General features: G+C 48.4%; 1 non-coding gene across 1 annotated transcript; it reads right to left on the minus strand.

Annotated features, from left to right (window-relative positions):
• Positions 1 to 201: 201 nt before the first annotated feature.
• On the minus strand, positions 202 to 404 carry LOC138998730 (small nucleolar RNA SNORA74). The gene has a single exon (XR_011469232.1). It is a non-coding gene; the product is annotated as a small nucleolar RNA SNORA74 (small nucleolar RNA).
• Between the last annotated feature and the right edge of the window lie 12,105 nt (positions 405 to 12,509).

Below are 12,509 nucleotides of genomic sequence, written 5' to 3' on the forward strand. Positions count from 1 at the left end.
TTTCTATCCTAAGAGAACTGGAGCTCTCTCCAGACTTCTGACCACATGCACGCTCATGGGCTTCCTGAGCAGCACTATCCCTGCCTTCTTTCTTCACGGCTGGATGAGCCAGGCTGGCTGGAGTGTAGGGAAGGGAGGATAGAGGTCCGTTTGGTGGGTTGAAATGCTGTTAGAACCTTTAAGGCTTAAATTTATTTTTCCTGTGTCTGCTCCCACACAACAACTGAGCAGCCAAAGTGCTGCTTAGCTCACTCTCAAGGAAGCACAATACTGCCTTGCACCAGTGCCACGCGTCACCAGAGCAGTGAAGGGAGCAACTGGAGGAAGAAGACAAGGCGTTCCTCTCCCAGCGGTGTAACACCCTCACAGGCATGATTCTGTCTGGAGAGCTGACCCCTGCTGGAGCGCTTAAGGCTTTTAGGCACAGAGTGAAATGATCTGATTTATATTTTTTAAAGATCACTCTGATTTTCATTTTTATTTGTATTAAAAATTGTTTTACTAATTTATTTTTTTCAATTAGGGATGACATTCAATATTAGTTTCAAGTGTACAAAATAGTGGTTAGACATTTATATAACATATAAAGTCATCTCCTGATAAGCTTAGCATAGGATATCTTTGAAAAGGGTATTAATCCTATTCATGCGGGGTCCACCCTCATAACCTAAGCAACCTCAAAAGACCCACCTTTTCTTCATTTTTAATCAACCTTATTTGGGTGACATTCATTAATAAAATTGCATAGGTCAGGCGTGCAATTCTATAATGCATCATCAGTATATTGTATTGTGTGTTCACTGCCTCCAAGTCAAGTCTCCTTCCATCATCATTTATCCTCCCTATGCCCTCTTCTCCCTCCCCCACCGGTCACCCACCAACCCTACGCCCCACTCCCCACATACCACCCCCACCTGCCACCATAAACTCCACTCCCATAGCCCCCACCTGCCACCTCATACCCCACACCCCACACATCCAGCCCCCATCTGCCTCACCGCACTCCACACCCACTGCCACAACCTGCCACCCCGACCCCCCACCCACCAGCTCCCATCCCCCACCACTATCCCTCACCCCTACCTCCCACTCTTCCTCCCCAATACTACCCCCCCACCCACCACCCTACATCCCACACCCCACACCACCCACCCTCACCTCCTACCCCCCAGCCCCCACTCCCCACCTCCCTTCCCTGTTTGTGATTTGACATTTGAAATGATATTTGAGATGTGTCTTGAGAGCAAGGGTAGGATGTAGACAGATGAAGAAGATGAGAATGTGCTTCAGGTACAGAGAGTGGACACGCAGCCTGGAGGCAGGAGAGACGAACACTGGAGAGACCAGAGCATATGCCCCTCAGATGCCTGTGAGTGAGGGGTCAGGGCAGGGAAACAGAAGACCCTCCATGGAGGGAAAGGCAGAGGGATAAGGGCACCAACCACAGCGTGGTCAGAGCAGGGTAGACGGCGGCCCCTCCATGAGAAGGCAGGGCAGCGGGGGTAGGGGACCATGGGAGGGGCCGATGGACAGGTAGGACAGGGAATGCTGGGAAGGGGCAGGGCTGGGGAACAAGGGCCCCACCGTGGGGAAACAGGGGACTCTCCAAGGAGGGTCTGTTTCCCCTGTTACCTATCTCTACTCCCATGTCCCCCCTTCCCTGGCCCCTCCATGGATGGTGCCCTAACCCCACTATCCTGCTCAGACTATGTGGGGTCCTTTGTCCTCCCTGCTCTCCTACTTCCGTGGAGGATGCCCTCTCCCCGCTGCCCTGCCATCTATTTAAGGACATGTGCCAAAATCCTTGCTGTCTCAAAGTAGGGTTCCCTATCCCCCCAGTCTCTCCCCTCCATGAAGGATTCTCTGTTCCCTCTCCTGTATGACCTGTCCCTCCATGTAGGTTTCTGTCTCCTCCCTGCCCTTCTCCCTCAAACCGGGGTTCCCTTTCCCCACTGCTTGCCCCATACAAGTGAGGTTCTCTGTCCCCCTGCCCTGCCCCCTCCATGGAGGGTGCCTTCTCCTCCCTGCCACTCCCACTCAACGTGGGGTTCTCTACTCCCCTGCCATGCCCCGTCCATGGAGGGTACCTTCTCCTCCATGCCCCTCCCCCTATAGTTGGGATCCCTGTTCCCCAGCCCTGCTCCAAAATGGATAGATCTGTCTCCTCCCTGCCCTGCTCTCTCAAAGTGAGGTTTCCCTTTCTCCTGCCCTCCCCCGGCATGGGGTTCCCTGTCCAATTACCCTGCTCCCTCCCCATAGAGGGTTCCTGGTCTCCCCTCTCCTCCCTGCCCTGCCCCTCTTTAATTGGGGTTTCCTTTACTCCTGCCCTCCCCACTGCATGGAGGGGTTTCTGTACCCACTATTCCGTCTCTCCCTCCAAGTGTAGTTCCCTGTCCCCCAGCTCTAACTCCTTTCTGAAGGGTTCCCTGTCCACACTGTCCTGTCCCCCTGCCTGTAGGTTCTCTGTCCCCTTGCACTTTCCCCTCCCAGGAGGGTTCCATGTCCCCATGCTCTGCCCCTCCATGAAAGTTTCTCTGTCTGCTGCCCTCCACCCTGTATGGAGAGTCCCTTCTACTCCATGTTCTACCTCATCCATGGAGGGTCCCCTTTTCTCCCTGCCCTGTCCCCTCCATGAAAGTTTCCCTCTTCCCCTGCCCTCCACCCTCTATAGAGAGTCCCTGCTCCTCCCTGCCTTGTCCTCTCCAAGGAGGGTCCCCTCTCCTTCCTGCCCTGTCCCCTCCATGGAGTGTTCCCTCTCCTTCCTGCCCTGTCCCCTCCATGGAGGGTCCCTTCTCCTTCCTGCCCTCTCCCCTCCATGGATGGTTCCCTCTCCTTCCTGCCCTATCCCCTCCATGGAGGGTCCCCTCTCCTTCCTGCCCTGTCCCCTCCATGGAGTGTTCCCTCTCCTTCCTGCCCTGTCCCCTCCATGGATGGTTCCCTCTCCTTCCTGCCCTGTCCCCTCCATGGAGGGTTCCCTGTCCCCACCCCGCCCTGCCGCCTCTATGGAGGGTTCCCTGCCCCACCTGTCCTCTAGCCTTTATGGAGTGTTCCCTGTCCCCACTGTCCTGCCCCCTCCCTGGAGGGTACCCTCTACTCCCTGTCCAATCCCCTCAAATGAGGGTCCCCACTTTCTCTGCCCTCACTCCTCCATGGAGAGTCCCCTATCCTCCCTGACCGGCCAATTCATGGAAGGTCCTGTGTTGCCCATCCCCACTGCCCTGCCCCATCAATGGAGAGTTCCCTGTTCCCCACACCCCCTGCACTTCCCTCTCCATATAGAGTACCCATTCCCACTAACCTTCCCTTCCATGGAGGGTCCCATCTCCTCCGTGCCCTTCTTTACCATGGAGGTCCCTTCTCCTCCCTGCTCTTCCTCTCCATGGAGGGATCCTTCTCCTCCCTCAACTGTCCCCTTTATTGCGGGTCCCTTTTCCTCCCTGCCCTGTCCCCTCCATGGAGGGTTTCCATCCCCCTACAGTGCCCCTCCATGGAGGGTCCCTTCTCCTCCCTGCCCTGGCCCCTCCATGGAGGGTCCTCTCTTTTCCCTGACCCGTCCCATCCATAGAGGGTCTCCTCTCCTCGCTGCTATCCCCTCCATAAGGGATCCCCATCCTTCTACAGTCCCCTCTCCATGGAGGGTCCCTTCTCCTCCCTGACCCATGCCCTCCATGGAGGGTCCCCTCTCCTCCTGGCCCTGTCCCCTTCATGGAGAGTCCCCTCTCCTATCAGCCTTGTCCCCTTCATGGAGTTCCCCTCTACTGCCTACCTGTCCCTCCATGTAGGGTCCCATCTCCTCCCTGCCCTTCCCCTCCATGGAGGGCCCCCTCTCCTCTATACCTGTCCCCTCCATGGAGGGTTCACATCCCCCTACTGTCTCCCCTCCATGGTGGGTCCCTTTTCCTCCCTGCCCTTCCTATCCATGGAGGGAACCTTCCCCTTCTTGACCCATCCCCTCCATGAAGGATCCCCTCTCCTCCTACCCTGTGCCCCCATGGAGGGTTTCCTTCCCCCTACAGTCCCCCCTCCATGGGGGGTCTCTTTTCCTCCGTGACCCATGACCTCCATGGAAAGTCCCCACTTCTCCCAGTCCTGTCCCGTCCATTGAGGGTCCCCATCACCGTACAGTCTCCCCTCCATGGAGGGTCCCTTCTTCTCCCTGACCCATGCCCTCCATGGAGGGTCCCCTCTGCTCCCTGCCCTGTCCCCTCAATGGAGAGTCCCCTCTTCTCCCAGCCTTGTCCCCTCAATGGAGGGTCCCCTCTTCTCCCACCCTTGTCCCCTCCATTGAGGGTTCCCTCTCCTTCTTGCACTGACCCCTCGATGGAGGGTCCCCTCTCCTCCCTGCCATGCCCCCTCCATGGAGGGTTAATTGCCTCCCCTGCTCTGCCTTCTCCATGGAAGGTCCCCTTCCCCCTGCCCTTTCCCCTCCATGCAGGGTCTTCTGTTTCCCTGCCCTGTCCCATCACTCACAGGCTCTGCGAGGCATGTGGTCCGGTCCCCAGTGTTCATCTGTCCTGCCTCGAGGCTGTGTCCACTGTCTTCACCTGAAGCACATCTCACCATCTTCTTCTGCCCAAATCCTCCCGGACTCTCAGGACACATGTCAAATATCATTTCAAATGTCAAATCACCGAGTGATCTTAAAAAATATAAATCATATCCCCCTATTCTGGTGCCTAAAAGCCTTCATGCTGTGGCAGTAATTTCAACCCACACTAGGGCCCTGTATGTGCCCCCTGCCTTCTGCTGTTCCCATTCAGCCTGGCTCTCCTCGCCCTGGGGCACTGCCTCTCCTTTGGGGGTGGCTTCCCCAGGTCTCCATGGGGCTAGGTCTATCTCAACAGCCATGTCTGAGTTTAAATATATTGGAGACCCCTTCCCTGAGCCTGCTGGGGAGTCACCCTACTGGGGAGCCCCCATCCAGACCTAAGGGGTACACCTGGCATTAGGTCACAGTACTAACAGAGGTCAGAAAAGTAAGACAGGTCATAGAAGTAACCTAGCAACCCTGCCAGGTCAGCCATGTGGGCCAACTTCTCCAGCTTTCTTGTGTTCTTGTTGTTGAAAATCAGTGAATAAACATTATTGACACCAACACACCCCAGGCCTCTACAGAAAGCACAGGAGATGTGGCTCACCCCCGATGTCCTGACCCTCCATAACCAGGTGTTCTTGACAGTGAAAACTGGGTGGGAGGGTGGGTCAGAGAAGCCTGGGAGAGAATCCACTTGAGTTGCTGGCTTTGAGGCTGGAGGAAAGGATCAAAGGCTACCATGTTTGGGAGCCCCCAGGAAGCTGGGAGTGCCATTGGCAGGGACACAGAAGGGAACTGTCCCATAAGGAATGGGTTCTGGCACCTCCCCTTGAGCAGGAGCCCGACCCCCCCTCCCCGAAGCCTCCTGGGAGGAGGGCAACCCAATGAACTGCCTCGGGTTTCTGACCCACAGCACCTGAGATCCCACACTTTGTCCTGTGAACCACTGCGTTTAAGGTCAGGTCAGGGCACCAACAGAAATCCTTTGTGTCCCTGTGGCTCCCTAGTCATGTAAGCTCAGTCTGTTTTCTTCATGGCTCTTCCTATCTTCTGATAGGAAGTGTTTTCTTGGTTCTTGTTCACCTGTCTGTCTCTCAGTCCCTCTCAGTGCCTGAAAGGTGACCTGTAAAGGCCCCACCCCTGAGACCCAGGTAGACAGCACACACTTGCTGAGTGAATTCCTGCGCAAGGAGCTCTTTTCAGATTTCATATATTTTATATTTGTAATAAACCTGATTCATTAACAGGTACATACATATGATATCTTAATCCACTTTAGGACATCCCACATTAATTCAGAAAGTTTTAAAATATCTTATTATTAAATTTTTTTGTCAAAACCTGTGTCTCAATTTTTTATTCAGAAATGCAGGAGCTGCTTTGTGAACTGCCTCGGGGAGGAGAGGGTTCTGACTGCAGACCAGGTTTACCCCAGGGTGTTGCTCCTGTCCCTGGTCCTTCACAGGCCAGCCCTTTGGCCTCTGGTGGCCTGTTGACCCATGATTCGCCTTTACACCTCATCTCCTGTTCACCAGCCTGGTGTTGCTTCCTGCGTTGGGCACAGGGTGCAATATACAGATCCTGTAACATAGAAACCCACACCTGAAACCTATATGTTCATGTTGACCAATGTCACCCCAATGGATATAATAAATAAAAATATCTTTTTAAAAAACACGCATTACTTGTTTTGCAGATTGAAACTGGTTCAGGGAGATGAAATGACTGGTCTGAGCTTCCCCGATATTCCCACTGCCCATGGTTCTGAACTCAGCACTTTCTTGTCTTTCTCCCATTAGACTTCAAAGGTCCTGCCTCTTAAAAATCCAAAGAAGCTAAAAAACACGGCAGGAAGCCTCAAACCTCCTTTTGAATACAAACTTTAAATCAGCAGAGTGGAACATCTTCTCTATCAGTGTTTCTTTGCTTCTTTGTTCATTCATTTGCCAAATGTTTATTTTACAGACATTTCTAGAACTGACTTTCTCAGTAAGTGCCTAGGCCAGTGCTAGGACCAAAGTGTCCCCAGTGCTGAGTGGCAATTCAGCAATTACTTTTGAAGGTTTCTTTTTAAGAAATATATACAAATTCAGAAGTTTACTTTTATCACTAGATACTAGGAAGTGTTCTCTCCTCCCAAGAGCCTTTATGCTATTTTCACAAGATCCCTGGTCAGTATCTGGTGAAAGGAAGCTCAGCTTATTTCTCAGATATACAATAGCTGAAATCACAGCACCAGCTTTATAATAAGAAATGTCCTTTGCACATTGTAGCGAGGAAGAAAAACGTTTAAGAAGAAAAACGTTTAAGAAGAAATGCCAGATATAGTTACAGTTTTGTATGACTGTACAGGATCAAAGTGGCAAATGTACTCAGTATGTTAAATGTGCAGAGGAAACATAGCTTATTCATTTATTTCTAAATGAACTTTCTCTTGAGTTCCCCACCAGAGGATAGAGGGGAGAGGAGCAAAAGAAAATATTTAGCCCAATTTAATATCTGAGTTCAGCCTCATGAACTGAATCCTGTCTATAAATGAACCCAGTGCATTTTCCATTGGTGTTATATGGGACTGGAGGCGGAGCTATTTTGTTGTTATGGCAACAGGGGCAGAGTCTTTTTATCTCCTATTGTCTCTCAGGGAGTAGGTAGCCTGGGTCCATGCCTGGGGTCCTACTCCAAGTTTACCTCTGGGGTTCTACTCATCCAGAGAGAGTGAGGACATGCAGCATCCTTCCTGGGGGCTCCTAGTCTGCCCCGCTAATCTCAGGGGAGCAGTCTTCAGCCCTCCAATAGTAACCCCAGTGTCTGCATGTCCCCCTCTCCCTTCTGAGAGTCCTGGCTGCAGAGGAGGGAATAGGAGGCATCTGCAGTTCTCTGTCCTCAGTCTCTTTATTTGTTCCCAGAGTTACCAGAGCTCAGAAGGCGTTGCTTCTACTTCCTATCCATGCAGACCTTCCCTAATGGAAAATTCAACAACATTGAAAAACAGGGCACCTAAAGACTTTTCAAGAGTATGTAAGTGTATACAAAGTATTTGAGAAAATTAATTTTCAAATTCTCCATTTCTTTTAGGTGCTCTTTTCAAATTTGATCTGCCTGAGGAGTCACCTGTGATTTTGTTTTCCATCTCACCTTTCACAGTCTCTTCTCTCATTTTAGTAAAGAAAACCATGCATTTCCCACCTCCTCCCAGAAATCTTACCAATGTTCCTGGGTGTGACACTCTCCAGCCCTCTGGACTATGACTACATGCCAACTAATCGCCATGGCATGAAGCCAACCCTATCTGAGAAGGAATTCTTAGGGTAATCTGAAGGCAGCAGGGAAAACAAAAGGCCAGACTTCAGAGGAAGTCGGAGCCTCTGACACTTCCAGCTACACAAATGTTAAACACAGCCTGACACCTGGCCAGACAGTGTAAAATCTCTCAGTACTCAAAATGGTTGATAACAGGGAAAAATGGATTATTTTGTTAAATAAAGATCTGCATAATAAGAACTAAAAAAACCTAGCTTTCTCCCGCAATTCAGGCACGTTACATGTATTGTTCTTATCCCACAATGGTCCCCATGTGCCTCCCATTTTAGAAAGCAGAGAACTGAAGACAGGAGGCCAGAATTGGTGGGGCTCCAAATCCAGCCAAGTCGGCTCCCCCACAACAAGCTGCCTCCTGTGTCCAGGAGTTTCCTCGTCCTCCCTGATGGAGAGTCGGAGCTTCCGTTCCTAAGACACATACTGGTGCTTTCATGAATTTCAACCAATTTCCAAAAGCACCAGTGGGAAAAGAATGTTTACGGTTAAGGACTAGCAATAGGGACACAGAAGAGACTCTCATTCAGAACAATTTGAGCATAGAAAACGTTTGACAGGTCTGCTTCCCAATAAATGAATGAATGCTACACTGGGCTCAGCGTTTAGACAGGTGTAGCTACAGAGAGAATCCAGAGACCGCTCAGCTGCTCTGTAGACATGGGAGCATCCTACGAATGACACTTGCCTTGACAACTGCCTTAGTGATGAGAATTATGCAGATGCTTGAGCAGATATACAAAACTTTATATAAATCGAAAAAAAATTTAGTTGTTTTTTTTTAAGTGAATTACTGAATCTTCTGAAACTTATTTTGGCTTTTGCAAAAGTTCAAAAAATTCTACATTCTTTTTATAGTTTCTTCTTTTATTGATTTTTTTTCTCTGTGATATTGGAAAAAGATAAAAAATAAAGGCATGTTGAAAGAAGAACATAAAATGCTCCATAATTTCACATCCCTCAGCTACCAGGTAATAGTATGATCTTTTTCCTTTGTTTCATATATATATATATATATATATATATATATATATACACAGTATAAAATTGCCAAATTTGGAATTATATTTTCAAATGTGTATATATATGTATTTATAAAAATATATGTTTACATACTTTTTGCTTCCTCTTGTTCTTAAAATTATACCATAAACCTTCCACCACATTCTAATAAAAGACTATTTTAATAGCTTTGTATTATTCCAGCGTATGTTTAAATCACAATTCAGATAACCAAAATTCTATCACTGGACATTTCAGTTTTTTCCACTTGTTCAGCGTTATGAATAATAGGAGGAATCAGCACTTTCTAAAACTTTCTTCGTTTTTTAAATTAAAGAAAACTAATTTTAAAATTACTAGAAAATCCTGTGAGAATAGAACTGTTCTATTTTGCACTGCTCAGCAGAGTAGCCAGTAGCCACATATGGCTACTGAGCTCTTGATAGGTGGTTAGTGTAACTTAGGAGCGTGATTTCTCCTTTTACTTCATTTTAAATTAGCCACATGTGGGTAATGACTACCTTATTGGTCAAAGCAGAACTTGAGAGCGCCGAATCCTAACCACTAGACCACCAGGGACTGTGGCACATATAATGAACAACATAAACTGATGAACAAAAACAGATCCAGAGACAGAGAAACATCTATCTGACCATCAAACCTCAAAGGGAAGGTAGGGGAGGGTGGGGGTAAGAGGGAGACATCAACCAAAGGACTTATTTGCATGCATGTAGGCCTCACCAATGGACACAGACAACAGGGGGGTGAGGGCATGAGTGGGGAGGATGGGGAGGGTAATGTGGGGATAAGGACACATATGGAATAACTTAATCAATAAAGAAATTTTAGAAAGACACACAAACAAACAACAAAGCAGAACTTGAAACTTGGGAGCTCAGTGCACTGCTTTGAGAATTTGCTTGTATGCAGGAATACCTCCATCTTGCGGTCTTTTAGAACATTGCTTCTAAAATATTGGGAACTAAGGTGTATTCGCAAGTATAAGCAAGTATTTTTTTCTTGTAACTTCAGAATGTTCATAAACCATAAGAGTCATCTGGTAGATTATATAAATTATCTGCAAGTTTAAAGACTGGCGTGGCTAAAAGACAGTCAGCACACAGGGCAAATGAATTGCAGGGGACAGTAAATATTTAGAAAAACTCTAAGAATAGAGTCACTCTTTTGATTGGGACACAGGGAGGATTTTAAACAGAGGGACCTTGGTATCTTCCAAGTCCAACAATATTACTATTTGCAGATAAGGCTCTGTATGGTTATTCCTAGAAATTAGTACAATTGGGAAATGATCACTTTTAGGCATTGAGGATATCTTGTTCCAAGAATGGCAAAATGTGAAGAGTTCCTGGAAGTTGGTTCATCCTTGAAATACCCTTGAAACATATTTTATTGGAGATTTATCCCTAAAGCACACTGCTTTGGGGCATGTTAACCAAATATCCAGGATGCTACTTTAGTCCTTTGGGCTCATCCTGAGCTTAGCAGAAGACATGGGAAAAGGACAATAAAATGAGGCCAATGTACTTTGTGAAACAAGGCAGAATGGCCAAACGTCAAATTCCCTGAAACAAATAAGGTAAATTATCAAGCATTGGAGAGCTAATCCCATAGCTAGTTACTGGAATTTATTTAGCCATATGTAAGTAATGAGCAGCAACTATCTTGTGATCTGTAATTATTGGGAACAATAAAGTTTTTACAAGGAAGCTCAGTTTTTATTTGGTTTCAATGTCCCACATTGGCCTTGGAACAGTTCCCTGTTGCATTAGAAAAACTAATATATCTATTGTGTATTCTGTAAAAGCTATTGGCTGTTATTTATTTTTCTTTTAGGATAAGCTAGTCATAAATTAGTATGGTGGGCGTGCTGGGGCTGTGGTCTCTTCTCCGCATCCCACACGGAGGGGGAGACTTGAACCGGTTCGAGCAAGTTAGGAGGCTCTTTCGGGTTTAAAGAATAATGAAAGACAGACATAGAATAGATGAAAAGCTTGGGCTGGGTGTGGTGTCTGCCCTCTGACTCCAGGGACAGAGGGAGAGAGTCAGCCCTCTGGAGGGATAGGCACAGAGAGACCCAGCTCTGAAAGCTGTTTATTACAGACTCGAATTACAGGAAGTTACATCACATCTGGCTGGGCCATCATGAGATCCATCCCCTTAACACTGGGCGGGAGAGTCAGACTGAGTGACATCCAATCTTTTGACTGGTACCACCCTCCGGGCATGGCTCTGACCTGCTCTGAGTCCCAGCTGATGTGAATTAAGCCAAGTGTATTCTAACAGCCCTCAACAAATTAGTGATTCTCTGATAAATAATCAGAACCCAATGATTACCATCAATTTTATTTATTTTTCGGTGGTATGTGAAGAGTTGATCTGCATTTACACTATTCACATTTCTCTTGTCAACAAATAAAACTAAATACTTCCATAGCCATGTTGCCTTCCTTTTTTATAATAAGTTATATTTATGGTACAGAAAACATTTAATAGATGTAGAATAAACAGTGTAGAATAAACAGTGATCATATCTTGCCCTCTTTCTTTCTATCTTCATTTTTTAAGAAATAAGGAAACAGTAGGGCTTGGTAGCTCAGTTGTTTGGAGCATCGTTCCATACACCAAAAAGTTTCAGGTTCGATTCCCAGTCAGGGCACATACCTAGGTTGCTGTTCAATCCCCAGTCATGGCACATACAGAAGGCAGCGTTCAATGATTCTCTCTCACATAGATGTTTCTCTCTCCCCCTCTGCCCCTCTCTCTCTTTCTCTCCCTCTAAAATCAATAAACATATCGTCAGGTGAGGATTAAAAGAAAAAGAAAAAACATAATACAATAATAAAGAAATAATACGATACAGTAATAGTCTATATCATTTTCAGTCCAATTTCTCTCTTTATATTTACATTATAAATTTTCTAATCATTTTTCTAATTTAGGTATTTAATCATTTATTACATACTAGAGGCCCAGTGCACAAAAATTTGTGCACTCGGGGGGGGGGGGGTCCCCCAGCCCGGCCTGTGCCCTCTCACAGTCTGGGACCCCTCGGGAGATAACGACCTGCGGGCTTAGGCCTGCTCCCGGGTGGCAGAGGGCAGGCCCAATCCCTAGGTGCAGCCCCTGGTCAGGCTCAGAGCAGGGCCAATTGGGGAGTTGGGGTGCCGCCCTGTCATGCATAGAGCAGGGCAGATTGGGAGGTTGCAATGCCACCCTCAGTCACACTCAGGGTAGACTGATTGGAGGGTTGGGGCACCGCCCCCTGTCACACTCAAGGCAGGGTTGATGGGGAGGTTGCGGTGCCACCCCCGTTACGCACAGAGCAGGGCCGATCAGGGGGTTGGGGCGCTGGCCCCTGTCACTCACAGAGCAGGGCCAATCAGGGGGTTGGGGCGCTGCCCCCTGTCACTAACAGAGCAGGGTCCATCAGGGGGGTTGGGGCACTGCCCCCTGTCACTCACAGAGCAGGGCCCATCAGGGGGTTGGGGAGCTCCCCCTGTCATGCACAGAGCAGGGCCGATCAGGGGGTTGAGGAGCTCCCCCCTGTCACTCACAGAGTAGGGCCGATAGGGGAGTTGGGGCACCGCCCCCTGTCACACACGGAGCAGGGCAGATCAAGGGGTTGGGGCGCTGCACCCTG

This window comes from Myotis yumanensis, unplaced genomic scaffold, assembly GCF_028538775.1.
Source record: "Myotis yumanensis isolate MYYU_CA2020_CCGP unplaced genomic scaffold, mMyoYum1.0.hap1 SCAF_20, whole genome shotgun sequence".
NCBI classification, from domain to species: domain Eukaryota; kingdom Metazoa; phylum Chordata; class Mammalia; order Chiroptera; family Vespertilionidae; genus Myotis; species Myotis yumanensis.